Raw genomic sequence first — 16,721 nt, forward strand, 5'->3', positions numbered from 1 at the left:
ACGAGATGATAAAATTTATAAATTCTAGTCTCATTTTTGAGACGAGATGATAAACATTACAATTCTAGTCTCATTTTGAGACGAGATGATAAATCTTATAATTCTAGTCTCATTTTTGAGACGAGATGATAAACATTACCATTCCAAGGAGTGCGATTTACGTTAAGGTACTGACAAAAACCATGCATAAACCGAAAACAACTCATTTGCTCTCAAAGAGTTTCACCATTTGCTCGTCATACTATCTCACGAGTGTACGCTAAGTGTAAGCAAGGGTGCCCATGTGGTTTCCAAGGGGGGCAAGTATAAGCGACGTTTCAAAAATAGTTTCAAATTTTTGCTGTAACTAATGTAAAAATTCCATTGGATTTTCGATATTCTGAAGTACAATTTCCTCTAGTGGGGGCGAGCGCGTAAACATTAACGGGAACCGAATGACAGTCGAACATTTCAAGGCTGTCCGCAAGCGTCTTATCTAATTCTTCAAGAACCAGTGCCCGCGTAACTTTACGGCTGCTTTAAACCATTTTTAAGTGTGAATATCCTTACAATACAGTGCATAGAATATTGAACAATTATGTGAAGACTGGTGAAGCATCAAGAAAGAAGAAATCTGGTCGCCCAATTTTAAAATGTACGCAAAAATTAAAAATTGCATTTAGACGAGAATTCTTTATGAACCCTAACTTGTCAGTCAAACCATCTTTTAGGACAAAAATATAAAATTTTTGAATTTAGTGAAAGGAAAATCAAGAAAGAGCACGGATTCAACGTTGAAACATGTAAAAGTGCACCATTTTACACAGACGAACAGAAGAAGCGCACTAAGGAAAACTACAGCAAACTCTCCGACAAGAAGTTCGTGAACAAGATTGTGATTTTGGATGATGAAACTTACTGTTACCAATACTTAGCGTTTGACCCTGTTTCCAAGTATGTACCGTAGACATTGATAAACGTCAGGTTAATCCCAGTTAGTTCGTAAAACCTAAAAACAGGTATGGGAAAACGTTTTTGAACTGGCAAGCGGACGCGGGAAAGCAGCAAATTTTCGCGGGTTGTTGTTCGAAGTGGGACAACCAACGGTGACCGCTATTTAGAGTACATTGAAAAGGTTTTTGATTCTATGGATACAAAAAGAATTCACCGGACATAACATTGTGTTTTGGTCCGATATGCCATCCTTGTATTATGTGAATAAAAGTGCGCGACGCGCTTACTGACGCTGGTATGGAGTTTGGCGGCAAAAACAAGAACGCGCCAAAAGTTCCTCTGGCTTGACAAATTTGAGCATTTTTGGGCTCTAGTTTAACGCGAAATGGCTAAACAAAAAAAAACACTTCCATCAAGAATGTTGAACATATGTGTTAGATAGTCAAGAATTCAACTGTGCCAATGAAGATTGGATCCATTTATGAAGCATTAGGCATAACAACCATTACTTAATTAACCATATATATTTATCTAAAATATAATGTAGAGTCGAAACATAATATATAAATATAAACCTTACGTATTCTTGTTATATTATAATTATTGTATTTTAAAAGTAAAAACCATATAGAAATACAAACGAATACATATAAATTATGACATTTACTTTACGAATAAGATCTGCTCATTGTAGCCCCAGATATAATCACAGCGTGCTGTTTCATTTCTTCTTCTAATCTTCACCAGCATAGACAATACCTCTACTTAGGATGAAATACAATGCAATAAATAGATGGTGGATCAAAAATGAACCCTTTCAGTCACAAAAGTTTACCCTTTGGTCAAAAATTCTGAAACTTAGTCATTGTATTCACTATCATACTCTAATGTATTCCACTGAGTTTGGTTCCACGGAACCCTACGGTTGTGACGTCACAGGATGTCCTTTTTTATGGACAAAGTGACTCAATGGTAAAAATATCACCAAATTTTATTATATTGGTAAAATCATAGAGAAATGTTATTTATTAAATTAGAGAGTGCTTTTGAATGGTTTTTATTAAAAATAAGCCTCCATTGTTGCATGAATACTAATAAACATGTTATACTAAGCGTTATCTTGAGCTTTATAATATACGAGGGTCAATACATAAGTTATAGCCATTATTTTTTTCCTCGCGAATGTTTGATAACAGAGAAACGAAAATATATGTTCTAAACTAAATATTCGATTTTTTGTAGTCACAATTCACAAGAAAAATATATTGCCATGATTTACAATTTTACCATCGCTTATTTGAAATCTCAGCTCATGTTGAATACATCAGTTCATATGGAAGTTCCAAAAGCAGTTTCTGTTCTTCTGCAAACATAAGTGCACTTTGCATTTGTAACAGTACCAGTGCGACTTTCCCTTACACCCTTCAACTTTGCATCGAGTGGCCTCCTTCTTCTTAGAATGTGTTGGCAAGTGGTCGACTGAGTCCATTCGAACCTCCTTCGACGGTCTCACTTCCTGTCGATTCTTCTTTGCAGGAACATCTTCTGTCGTAGGACTACTATCGCTACTAGGACGTCCTCTCTTTTTTCCCATTGTTTTTCCGACATTCACTAAAGCATCTGCCACTCTCAATCTGAAATGCAGCAGATCAAGAGTATTCTTCTTTGGTAGGCCTTGCTTTCTAGCAGCTTCCTTGTATTCTAACCAACTATTCACCAATGCTAAATCCGCTGCATGAAAAATCATTTTCAGTGTCCATTTGCGTGACTTCAAACTGATTCGATAAATACTTATCAAAAAATCAAGTTTATCAACACCTCCCATTGATGCATTATAGTGTTTTACTATTTCAGGCCTTGGAATGCCTATATATTTGCCCTCCTTGCTATCCGACCGTTTTGCTGTATCTTCATTGCCTTTTCCCACAAAATTGGAAGCAAGAACTACAGGTTTGTTATCCCACCATTTCACCATCACGATTTTCCCATCTCTGCTGCATACCTCATCACTGAATCCTTTTGTATTTTTCTTTATTTCGTTGTCAGTCATTAGAGGAGGGTTGTGGAAACGGTTAATGCGCACAGTCCCAGCGCCCAGAACGTTCTTGGCTTGTAATGCCTCTAATAAAGTGTAAGAGGTGAAATAATTGTCAAAAAATAATCGATGATTCTTCAGTGATATCCGTTCGCATAGCCTCCAAACAATCGCCCCGGAATGACCAAATGTTTGTACAGCTTGATTATTAAGTTCGGTTGTTTTACCTTGATACACTATAAAATCATATGCCATACGAGAACTTCCTCCATAAGAAATAAATTTTCATTCCCCAGGGGTGAGGTTTTCCTTTTGTGTAGTTTTTAAAAGAGACATTGCCCTTAAAAGGGACTATTTGTTCGTCTACACAGAGATCTCTTTCCAAGTGTAATTCAATACATCTTTTCCTTACAGACTCCAAAATAGGCCTCACTTTCCATAGCTTGTCGTTGTTCGATATATCATGATCCAGGTTATTTACGCAATGAAGATTTTGTCATAGCTTGAAGAATCTGTTAGAAGTCATGTTTTCTGGAAACACCGATATACCAAGCAGAGAATCCCAACACAATCTTACCCGTGGTATTTTCAAACAACCCATGATTATGTGCAAGCCAAATAAGCACTTTATTTCCTTACTGCATGTAGGAGTCATATTATTGTTATTTTGAGTAGAATATAGATTTGTCATTTCGGCCATAATATCAAAGAAGGAATCTGGTATATAATTTAGAAAGTAATCAATAGGACGCAGTAAATCATAATGGATTTCAACACCATCCCATTCCATAGGAGGAGGATCAAACAACACGCTTCTACGCCACTGAATATTCTTCTTCTCAGTCAGGTTCAAATCAAGAAAATCCAGATCATCTAAAGGGACTTCAGGTTCAGTTTGTGCTGTATGTGGTTCTTGCTCTGCACTATCAATTGTTTCCACCTCCAGTTCCAGTCCAACTTCTGGAATTTCATCATCGCTCTCCAGGTCGTCAAGGTCTGAGAGATTTCCATTTTCTAAAATGTCTAGAATATCACTTGCTTTTAGAAAAGTAGCTTTCTTCTCACCAAAACCTGAAAAATATTTAGAAATAATATAATTAAAATAGAGCTTAAATATACGTATTTTTATGTTTACTCTCTCTAGAGTATCTCCTTTGAAATCGTGAAATCGTCCTTGAAACAAAAAGATTGAGATGCTGCTTACTAATCAAATCTTGTATACCTACAAATGGCAACCAACTCCGTTAACAAGAGTCATTTTCTACTTACTAAATTTTAAATATAAATTAGAAATAATAGGTGTTAAGTCCTTCATTCTCATCAGTGTCACCCTTGAAACTGCCCATGAAAACAACCGAATGAGGTGCTTTTTACTAACCAAATATTGCATACTTACAAATGGCAACCTGTGCCCTAAAGCAAGTCAATTTCTTTTTAGCAAAATCTGACAGATAAATGAGAAATAATAATTAAATTCTCTAATCTTATCAGCGTCAACCTTGAAGCCGCCCCTGCCCCTAAAACAAAGAACCAAATACTGCTTATTAACCAAATCTTGAATATCTAAAATGGCAACAATCTACCATAAGCGAAGTATCTTTCTTCTTGCCAAAGTATGAAAGATAAATGAAAAATTATAATCGAATAAATGAAAAATAATAATTGAATTCTCCATTCTTAGAAGTGCCAACAGTGAAACCTCCCCTGAAACAAAAAAGAATGATATACTGCTTACTATGTCATACCTACAAATGGCAATCAACCTCTAATATTTAGCATACAACGCACAATTCGAATAATATTACCTACAATTGCAACATATCTTTGGCTAGTGGTAAAGCATACATTGAGTAACGATGTCCAAGATTAAGGACATACAATTTCAAACACATATTGCGGGATAACAATAGCAGCTTTTGTCATTATTTTAACGCGAGTTTTCTTTTTGGATATCACATATGATGGTTCCTTAAAATTACAAGTAAAGGGGTTGGAGAAATAACAAAAATAATAAATATTTATAATGCTTACCTCCACTACTTTTCGTGTGCTTCTCCATCGTATAACTATGACGTCACTGCACCATCAATGTTGCACAAGCATGGATATATTTTGATTACAGGTAAAAATAATAGAGTCCAAGCACGAGTACAAAATGACACAAAGGATATATCATAATAATCGGTCTCATAAAAACGGTGTAAAATTAATGTCCACGTACGTGGACACGATGATCGAAAGGGCTAACAATGTGCAAATAAAAGTGGTCGGAAATATCAAAAGAAGTGCCAAAAAGTAGTGGACGAGCGCTTTTCAGGAAGTTCCGGTTCAAGCTTCGAGAAATCGGCCGCAAGGGTGTCTACAGCATCAAATAGTAAACTACTTCTTTTTTCAGATATCATTTGTTTGTTATAATAAAATGTGTTGTGATTTGTCAAGAAATAAAAAAGTTATTACAAAAAAAAAATGAAATGAAATGAAATCTTTAATTTTTACGTCCCACGGTTATGCCGGTTAGGCTAAAGGAGACGGTGATGATGAGAGATGAGTGAAATAAAGAAAGTGGGAGGAAACGGGAGAACCCTGAGAAAACCAACGAGCACGGTGTTTGTCCACCACAAAGTTCACTTGGCGGGGGCTGGGATCGAACCCGGGACCCCAAGCACCAGAGGTGAACGCTCTACCACTGAGCCACCGCGCCCCACCCCATTATTACAAAAAATTCAAAGTTCTCTTAGTTTAAATCGCACTCCTTAGTCTCATTTTCGAGACGAGATATAAACATCACAATTCTAGTCTCATTTTCGAGACGAGATGAAGAATTTCAAGAGTCTTGTTTGCAACACTAGTTCGCCCAAGTTTTGTTAATGTTACATGAATCATAGCATAAAAACTATAAATTAAAAAAGTGATTGTACGAACACAAAGAAGATCATTATTTATCAACATTTAAAGATAAGCAAGTCATTGTAAAATATACTCCAATAATAAATATGGTTTAAATGTTTGACTGGCTCAGTGGTAAAGCGCTTACCTCTGGTACGTGGGATTCCTGGTTCGGTCTGCGTCCAAGTAAGTTTGTGCTGGACAATGTCTTGTCCGAGAATTTTCTCCGGATACTCCTGTTTCCTCCGACATTTTAATTCCACTAATTATTCCATCATTATTCACTTGCCTTAATTATCGTCTCCCTTAGCCTAAATTGCATAAACGTGGGACGTTAAACTGTTAAATGTCATACAATTTTATTTTGAAATGCCTTCACCTCCGGTGCTTGGGGTCCCGAGTTCGATCTCACCCCCTCGCCAAGTGAACTTTGTGGTGGAGAAACACCGTGTACGTGAGTTTTGTCAGGGTTCTCCCGTTTCCTCCCACTTTCTTCATTCCACCATTTCGTCCATTTCTCATCTTCATCGTCTCCTTTACCCTAACCGGCATAAACGTGGGACGTAAAACTCAAAGATTTCATTTTTTCAAGTAGTGATCCAAGCTCTGCTTGATTGTATTATTTGCGATATGATTTCTCATGTTAGTGCTGCAAATTCCTTAGAAAAAGTTATTTGTTCATGATTAGCTGTTTTCAGGTGGAATAATGTCTAATTATTTGACGGATTTTCTGTCTTCTTATTTCTCTTGGGTGACTTTTCTAGCGTCAAATGGGAAAAAGTCGCTCATTATTATTAGAAACTTCAATCTGGTATTCCTCTCTTACCTGACTCTCTTCTAATTTCTTTGAATTAAATCTCTCCGTTTTCGAACATTGAATATTTCCTTCATTCAACGATAATCTCTCCCCTATTATAGCTGCTACCAGGTAGTGGTCAGTCTCTAACTTAAGACATTCTTCTAAGGCTGCTAGAAGCTACGGAGTATAATTCTCTAACTTAAGACATTCTCCTGAGGCTGCTAGAGGCTACGGAGTATAATTCTCTAACTTAAGACATTCTCCTGAGGCTGCTAGAGGCTATGGAGTATAATTCTCTAACTTAAGACATTCTCCTGAGGCTGCTAGAAGCTACGGAGTATAATTCTCTAACTTAAGACATTCTCCTGAGGCTGCTAGAGGCTATGGAGTATAATTCTCTAACTTAAGACATTCTCCTGAGGCTGCTAGAAGCTACGGAGTATAATTCTCTAACTTAAGACATTCTCCTGAGGCTGCTAGAAGCTACGGAGTATAATTCTCTAACTTAAGACATTCTCCTGAGGCTGCTAGAAGCTACGGAGTATAATTCTCTAACTTAAGACATTCTCCTGAGGCTGCTAGAAGCTACGGAGTATAATTCTCTAACTTAAGACATTCTCCTGAGGCTGCTAGAAGCTACAGAGTATAATTCTCTAACTTAAGACATTCTCCTGAGGCTGCTAGAAGCTACAGAGTATAATTCTCTAACTTAAGACATTCTCCTGAGGCTGCTAGAGGCTATGGAGTATAATTCTCTAACTTAAGACATTCTCCTGAGGCTGCTAGAAGCTACGGAGTATAATTCTCTAACTTAAGACATTCTCCTGAGGCTGCTAGAGGCTATGGAGTATAATTCTCTAACTTAAGACATTCTCCTGAGGCTGCTAGAGGCTACGGAGTATAATTCTCTAACTTAAGACATTCTCCTGAGGCTGCTAGAGGCTATGGAGTATAATTCTCTAACTTAAGACATTCTCCTGAGGCTGCTAGAAGCTACGGAGTATAATTCTCTAACTTAAGACATTCTCCTGAGGCTGCTAGAAGCTACGGAGTATAATTCTCTAACTTAAGACATTCTCCTGAGGCTGCTAGAAGCTACGGAGTATAATTCTCTAACTTAAGACATTCTCCTGAGGCTGCTAGAAGCTACGGAGTATAATTCTCTAACTTAAGACATTCTCCTGAGGCTGCTAGAGGCTATAGAGTATAATTCTCTAACTTAAGACATTCTCCTGAGGCTGCTAGAGGCTATGGAGTATAATTCTCTAACTTAAGACATTCTCCTGAGGCTGCTAGAAGCTACGGAGTATAATTCTCTAACTTAAGACATTCTCCTGAGGCTGCTAGAAGCTACGGAGTATAATTCTCTAACTTAAGACATTCTCCTGAGGCTGCTAGAGGCTATGGAGTATAATTCTCTAACTTAAGACATTCTCCTGAGGCTGGTAGAAGCTACGGAGTATAATTCTCTAACTTAAGACATTCTCCTGAGGCTGCTGGAAGCTACGGAGTATAATTCTCTAACATAAAGGCCCAAAGGGGTATTCCTAGAGCTGGTAAAAATTTAAGCATCTTAGGAATCACTTTGACCCCCCTCTAATCTTTATTCAGTTTTAAAAACCAATACATTCATTTAAACTAACACACATTATATATACAAAAACAATAGTAAAATGCAATGGTACTTTATAAAAAAATGTATAGTAATAGGTGTATGTATAAATTCCCTCTCTCAGTTCCCCTTCTCTCTCTTACTACCTTCGTTCTGACTGTTACTTCTATTATAACACATATCATACAACCTTTTAATACTCATAGTTGTGTAACCCTCAATAAAATATAAAGTTTTAATAATCCAATAATTCCCAAACAGACAAGTCCAAGACCACAGACCAAGTTATGAAAGATAAAGCATAAATAATAACAATAAAAGAAAAGAACTATCTAAAATTGTAATAATTTTTTCCAAACATTTATATACAGCAGCAACACCATTATAACAACAAGTAACATAATAACATTATCCAACGAACATTTCCAGGATAAAAAGACAATAAATAAATATAATGAACAAGAAACCAATTATTAAAATACCTAAACTCATTAAAAGCCTTTGATTCTGTTATATACAAACAATCGTATCAATACTACATTAAAAATTTCTAAATCATCCTTGTTTGTAAACTAATAAAACTAGTTGGTATAATCTAAATGCGCATTTAGAATTTCAATACTTGATTTCAGAGCTAATACAGCAATACGCTTGACAATAAAATTAGGCACATTAAATTCTTTGAATTTTTTTTTTTAGCACTTTTGCTAATTGCTCCCCTGGAACCAATAATCACCGTTTGTTGAAGGCCTTCGCTCTTGCTATACACTAGGAACTTTAAAAAGATTTAGAAATTCATAATAAAACTTTGTAAAATTTTATAAGACATTTTAAAATAAAAGGGTGAAGGGTTAAATTCCCGTGTAGATTATTTAGAGTCTACTTGGCAGAACATTGCAATTTATAAGGAAAAAATAGAGAAAAGGTGGAAATAAAAAAGAAATCCTCATATTATGTAAATGAAACGCAACATTTTTACATTCATAAATAATAAATAAAAAACAATAAATTGAAAAAGAAAAAAATCAGTAAGCTGACTAGTGCTAAATCCCTCTACTTTCCGAAGACAAAGAACTCTCAGAGCGTCTGTGGAGCAAAATTCATTATAGTACTTCTGGTTGCCAGGTGACACCGAACTAAGACGTGGGAAGACGCTGAAAAAGATCCTTGGCTACCAGAACATCAATTAGAATGAAATCATGACTCATGTGCGTATATGCAGCATAGTTATCAATTAAAAAACTCCAACGTATAATTTATTTTCATTTACAAATCAAGTAATTCTTCTTTTCTTACTTAGATCCTTATAACTAATGTTCGTGGATCGTTGTGGCTCAGTGGTAGAGCATTCACCTCTGTTGCATTGGGCCCCTAGTTCGATCCCAGCTCGCACCAAGTGAATTTTGTGATGGATAAACACCATGTTCGTGGGTTTTCTCGGGGTTTTTCCGTTTCCTCCCACTTTATTCATTCCACTACTTCATTTATTTCTCATTATCACTGTCTCCTTTAGTCTAGCCGGCATAACCGTGGGACGTAAAGGTGAAAAATTTCATTTTATTTCATACCTAATTATTATACAGGGTGGTGGGTAACTCCAACGACAAACTTTGGGAGGTGATTCCTTATATGAAATGAAAGAAAAAAGTTCTAATAAACATGGGACGAAAAATGTCTCCTTTGAGAGTTATGAACCGTCGAAAATTCGAAAATTCACGTTTCGAAACACTCTGCCTTAGAAACTACAGGACCGATCCCAAGCGGTTTAAGGAATTACAAAGGAAGTAGTATGCGAACTATCTAAATATCCATATTTTACCATCCTCCGTTATCGGCGAAACGAACTGTAAAAAGGAAATTGAGATATAGGGATACTCCTTTAAGTACTAATAAGGCGTTCGTTTCATCAATAACGGAGGATGGTAAAACATGGATATTTAGATAGTTCGCATACTAGTTCCTGTGTAATTCCTTAAACAGCTTGTTATAGGTCCTATAGTTTCTAAGGCAGGGCGTTCAAAACATGATTTTTCGAATTTTCGGCGCTTCATAATTCTGAAATGAGACGTGTTTCGACCTATGTTTATAAAAACTTTTTCCTTTCATTTCATATAAGGAATCATCTCCCAAAGTTTGTCGGTGGAGTTACCTACCACCCTGTATATGTAGGTCGTCCATAAAGTTCATGTTTGGTCCACTTTCTTTTGACACTAAACATTTTAGGATTTAGGATTTAGATTTCTGGGCTTTCGGCATCTAAGGCCTTTTAGTCCTTCACGATGTGAGGGTTCACGTCCCTCGGCGAGCACACAATCCGTGGAAAGGGAAGGAAGAAAGCGGCCTGGGACTTATAAGTTAGGTACCACCCCAGCATTTGCCTGGTGTGAATGAGTAAAACATAGGAAAACCGCATTCAGGGTGGCTTGCCTGAAAAAGCGTGTTATACGTTTTCGATTCCGTCGGGAATCAAAGCCGGGACCGCTCGACCAAACATTTTGTAGTGTATGATGGCTCAGTGGTAGAGCGTTTGCTTCTGATGCGTGATGTCCCTGGTTTGATCCCAAGCAAGCTTTTGCTGGGCAACATCGTGTCCATGAGTTTTCTCGGAGTACTCCCGTTTCCTCCAACCCTCTCATTCTACCAATTCCTCCATCATCATTCACTTGCCTTAATGAGACGTTAAAACTGAAAGGTTGCAAATGTTATTTTCCCAAACTTTAAAAAATTACTGCACATTAATCCTAATGTTTTGGGGGTAGTGAGCCTTAGGCGGAGTCTTTTCTAACATAAGATTAGCGTCGTACCAAAGGCCTGACTACTGCAGGAAACATATGCTAGTCGCACTCTTTAGTATGACACTAATCACGAGTCCGAACGACTCTACTTAAGGTCCATTGTGTTTGAAGTGCAAGGGTTTATATTTTTCTCTGTGTTCTCTGTATTCAATTGTAAGGTAAGGTGGGATCTCAGAGCAAAATGAAAAAAAAAAAAAGACTTTATTGATTAATTGATTTGCATCTATATTCTTCATTAGCACCGAGACTAATTACGACAAGAGCTATAGTTTAAAGTGGAGTGTAAATTACAGTTGTACTCCCGAAAAGAAAACCATTTATACTACAGAGGAATCCGTTATTCATTAAGTTGAAACCTGTCCTAATTTTGGAGAAAATGTTCCGCGTCCCTATGTGGCTCTGTTGGGACTTTGAAATGTTCAAATTTTCATATTATTAATGAAGTTGTATTGTTATTATTATTATTATTATTATTATTATTATTATTATTATTATTATTATTATTATTATTATTATTAGGTCTACAATATTATTATTATACAGGACCTTCAAAATAAGAGGAAACATCACAATAAAGAACGGTAGATAGCAATCTGCCTGGGTGACCGCCATCCCTAATTTTGAAATTTTGCCATTCACGCCATGTATGTTAAAATAAAAATAATGGGGGGCGCGGTGGCTCAGTGGTAGAGCGTTCACCTCTGGTGCTTGGGGTCCCGGGTTCGATCCCAGCCCCCGCCAAGTGAAGTTTGTGGTGGACAAACACCGTGCTCGTGGGTTTTCTCGGGGTTCTCCCGTTTCCTCCCACTTTCTTCATTCCACCATTTCCCTCATCTCTCATCATCACCGTCTCCTTTAGCCTAACCGGCATAACTGTGGGACGTAAAAAAATTAAAAAAAATAAAAATAAATAAAACGTTAAACGTATAAAAGTTCTCAGCTTAAGAAGTACCTATAGATTTTTTCTCCGGGCCATGCGTGATGCAGTCACGCTCCACGCCCACCCGGTCGACCTGAACGGAAAATAAACCTACAACTATGACCACCGGCCTTATACATGTATCCAAATCAAACCTTCAATTATAATTCTTCTGTGCAGTCGCCCCTTGTCGGTCTGAATGCTCAGATTATTTACTTAAAAATGTCGTGATTGGGGATGACAGAACCGACAAGTTGCGCCCAGGATTTTGTATACGTTGAACTTAACAAGATAAGAGGTGCGGGATCCAACCTGGGTTGCATTTAAATAAAATCCAACACGTACAAAAGAAACAGACTGTGATGTAAAAGGGGATGAAAAGGGGTAAGAAGGGAGTAACTTTCAGGATAGGTTAATCTACTCGCACTTACTTGCAGGTCTGATCGTTGTCCTCTCGACGATTCCTCCAACGGGCCGACGTCTGTCCATCCCTCTGATTGGCTGGCTGGTCGTTCAAGTAACCAAGGTTAAGAGTCAGCGAAACCCGGACTGAGTAACCAACTTCACGAAAACCGCAACTTTAGTTAAACTTAAAACTTATTCTCAAAAAGCAATACATCGTCGTAGATGGCTATCTGGCGTTAGCCGAAACAAAGGTGCTCTATGGGACAGAGCAAGGCTATCAAACGTAAATTTCAAAATGAAGTTCGCGGTCTACATTCTAACTCGTCTCTCGCTCCATGTCGACTGTCTCTTCCAAAAGTCTTTCAATCGATTTTGTATGGCGTTCCTTCCGGGTTCATATCCTGGGTTATTCACCCTGATTGCGTCTCGATGAAAAAAGTGCATGCTTGTAGATTAACCAAGGTAAGGTGATGATAGAAATGCGGACGGGTAAGCAATCTGTTATTTTATTAATTAAGAAATTACAAACGTAAGAAGTAAATGACAGACAGCAAAGGCAAACGAACTTAGAAAAAAAAGTCGAAAGGTGATTTAACTTAAAATGAATAGTTATTCTTTTCACTGCAATGTTCTTTTAAAATAAAATGTCCCATTGTTCATAATAAGATACTTTGCCATGTGTCCAAATACACATATCTTCACATCCCCCCCCCTGAAATCAAAGTCCCGAATGAAAACATTTCGGAGACAAACAAAAAAATCACTTTTTAGATTTTCAATAAAAGAAAACAGTAGCATCTTTTTAGTTTCATTCAGTGTTCATGATAAAAACACAGCAGCAAATATAGTCTGGAAAGAATTATATGATAAGAAATGATGAGTACAACAGACATTTTCACACACTAACACAGTTGACAGCAGAACAGTCAATACCAAATGACGTAAGCATAGCAACGTCGATGTTGTAAACATAGCATCACTAAGCATAAAATGTAGGTCTGGAAATCACAGGTACAATGTCCTTTCACATCACATAACTGGAAAGTTCATTCAGTACAAGTAGATTATAGGAGTAGGGTAGACAGGTATATAATAGTGACATCACAAAATTTAGGGGATACAGTCAATGACTGCCTAAAACAAGTAAGATATGGGAGTAGGGACAATAATTGGATAAACTAATGGAATGAATAAAATCGACGAAAAATCAGAGGGAAAAGTGCAAAAGTAATAACTAAACCATAGTTAATGCGTATATATCTATATATAGTAAATAAAAAACTCCAATTCCTATAAAATTGTAACTCTATAATCAAAATAATCATTACGCGGTAGAAGAAAAATTAATCTAGCTACCCATAGAAAGAATAGATAAATCAACACAAAAAAATGTTGATTTCAGGTTTTAGAAAAACGAATTGTGGAGAATTTAGTTCCACAATGTCCGACGTATTGGCAGAGTTATAGCCCTCTGCACTGGCTATTAAAACCTTAAAAGAAATAAACATGACAGACTATCACTAAACATATTCCTAAATCCCTAACTAAATATGCGCTAAAAGAAAAAAAACTTATTCTAGAAAATGTGTGATCAAGTCAAATCTTCAAATATACAAAAATATACATCAAATAAGCACAAATCTTCATCATACATAAATCCCAAGTCATCTTCATGATGAAATACGCAAATTTATTATATACACTGCAGGCGATGAAAAATTGATCATTCCAAAAGATCACTAAAATCACACAAGAGGTTATGACAGTGTATATTCCTTTGAAAAGAATGCATTGACTGAGTATATTCCCAATAACTAATAACTAATCGTAGGATCTAATAAAAAATCCAGGGAAAGAAAAACTGCATTCTTCTTTACATCCACATTTATATCATAAAATGCATCTTGAAAAATGCAAAAAAACGTAAGAATTCCTTCTTCATCACTATCATAACATAGATAGCATACACATATCCATTCATAGTTGCGTCTATCTCCCTAGTTTTCTTCTGCAAAACATAATGTATCAATAAGATGTTGATTTGGCGCCTAGATACTAATTTATTCAGTTCATAAGCTGTTGATAAGATGATCAAGAAAAAACGTATTCTACAAAGTTAACCAACAGTTCTAAGTGACTGAAAAAAAAACAATGATGTCTATGAGTACTCCTTTTCTCCTTCTCTTCGTTGTAATTGTTATTGCCGGCAAAACTTAGAAACACAAACAAACCAAAACAAATTCCATAATGACATGGCCAGTGTCAAAACAAAATTCGTCACCAACTTCACAGATGTTCCTAATCCATCAAATCTTCCTTTGAGAACCGTCTTCTTTTTTCCTCTTTTTTTTTAAACTTCATTGCAGAGAAACAGCTTCCGCTACTTTTCCTTCTTCCAGGGGAAAATACACAGGTAAAAGACGCTGATAGAGGTCCCAATTCTCCTTGTCGAAAATACACAATACAATACGGTCTACGTTGTCCACATGATCCTCTAAAAATTTTCGTGTACTCAACAATGCAATTCTCGCAGCAGGTTCCTTAGGGAAATGAAATGCACCAGCAGCGATGCAAGGAAAAGCCACAGTTGAAAACTGATTTTTCAACACAAAATCAAAACAATTGTTATAACAATTCTCCAAAGTCTTCTTCTTCGCATCTCTGGGACCACACGTCAATAATACATAATCAGCGGGGAGATTATAGCCCGGAGCAATCTTCACTTGTCCTGGTTTCAAAGAACGTATTTTCTCGCAATCTTTACGAAATTCTTCTCCTGCAGCTTCTTGGATACTTCTGTCTGCTCCTCCTAATGGAATGAGTAATTCATTCGTGGGGTTGACAACAGCGTTAGCTTTAATCATAGCAATATCTCCTCGAAAAACACTGATTTTCTTGTTGATTGCAGAATTGGCACCAAACTTTGGTTTCAAACCGGAACAATTCTTCCCTGTTTCAGCCCAAGTGGGTAATTGATTGGCAATCACAACTTCACGAAGATTCACAGATGGAATATTTTCTTCTTTTTCTATCATGTTCACCGCAGGATTAAAAATGATCTCATAGTGTTCTTTTTCTCTTTCTTTCTTCCGTTTCTCTTCCTGTACTTCGGCACAGCAGGCATTCGCAGTAGCATCCTCAACAACGTCTTGTATATCCAAGTCAACGTCATCTTCTTCTCCCTCTTCCTCGTTTTCCTTCTCCTGTTTCTCGTAGTACTTCTTCAATCTCTGTACTGCAATCGAATCAACCTTGAATCTTCCTCGCGAAGTTCTGAACTTAACAAAATAGGAATTTGGGTGATCAATATCTTGAATGATTCCTAGACCAAAATAACGTCCACTGAAAGCTCTGGTGGATCCTTTCTTCATGGTGCTGTCCAAAATCCATACCTTGTCTCCGACTTTGAAATTGGGTTTCGAATGACGTTTGTCATAAAATTTCGTTGCCGTCTTATGTCTCTGGAACCATTTATCATGGGCTTTGTCTCGTATTTCTCCAAGTTGCTGTAAGCGTTCAGCATTGTCCTGAAATTGACAAGGGGTGTCCAAAATAGCTTCGTGTAGCATCCTACATCTGAATCCGTGCAAAAGTTCAAAAGGGCTGTATCCAGAGGATAAGTTGACAGTTAAATTGTGGGCTAACACAACAGATGGCAGCAGTTCGACCCATTTTCCTTGATCCTTATTACACAACGCAGATTTCAGTCTCTGTTCATTGTTTCGGATAGCTATCTCAGCAGTCCCGTTAGCGTAATGAGCTTGAACATTTACAAAGCGAATCTTAGCTTCAATCATAGCACACAATTCCTTGAATAGATTACTTGTAAAACATGGACTTTTGTCTGTGACTAATTCTTTAAAAATACCGTATTTCAAAATTACATTTTCATAAAGAAAACTACTTACAGAAGATGCTGTTATATCTGCTAATGAACCACAAATAGTATACCGAGTAGCAGCATCGACAACGACAATCAAATACTTGTGTCTCAAAATATTACTCGAGAAGTACACCCCTCCAATGTCTACGAAAATGCGATAGAAGGGCGGCACTTGAGGATACGTTTGCAATGTACCATAAGCAGAACCAGGTTTATTTTGCTGGACTGGCAAATTAAACATTCTTTGCATTTCTGATAGATATATTGTTTCATGTTAGGGAAATACACAGATTTCACTAAAAGATCATATGTCTTAGAAAAGCCTCCGTGACTTTAACCAATGGCAGAAGTATGAGCAACATCAAAAACTTTATAGCGTAATGAAACAGGTACAGCAACTAAAAATTTCATACCACTAGATGTTTTTTGTTTTCTATACAAAACTCCTTCTTTA

This window comes from Thermobia domestica, chromosome 16 (assembly GCF_964235325.1).
Source record: "Thermobia domestica chromosome 16, izTheDome1.hap1.1, whole genome shotgun sequence".
Classification (NCBI taxonomy): Eukaryota; Metazoa; Arthropoda; class Insecta; order Zygentoma; family Lepismatidae; genus Thermobia; species Thermobia domestica.